This window comes from Solanum tuberosum, unplaced genomic scaffold, assembly GCF_000226075.1.
Source record: "Solanum tuberosum cultivar DM 1-3 516 R44 unplaced genomic scaffold, SolTub_3.0 scf00387, whole genome shotgun sequence".
NCBI classification, from domain to species: Eukaryota; Viridiplantae; Streptophyta; class Magnoliopsida; order Solanales; family Solanaceae; genus Solanum; species Solanum tuberosum.
Genome location: NW_006239312.1, coordinates 551897 through 552132, shown reverse-complemented (window position 1 = coordinate 552132; position 236 = coordinate 551897).

Here is a 236-nt window from a genome sequence, read left to right as displayed (position 1 = left end):
AATTTTAATTTCCTTTAATATTTAGTCATGTAACTAATACTTATTAAACTTATTTTAGTATGATTTAGTACTTTTAAATTATGATCATTTTCATTATGACTAGTTAATTTACAATATTTATTTTATGCGACTTCATTATTATTATTTTTTTGTTGGATATTTTAGTGTCATTAATCATATCATATTGTGTTATATTTTTAAGAAACATCTTAGATAGTTGTATTTTGGTAGGACTA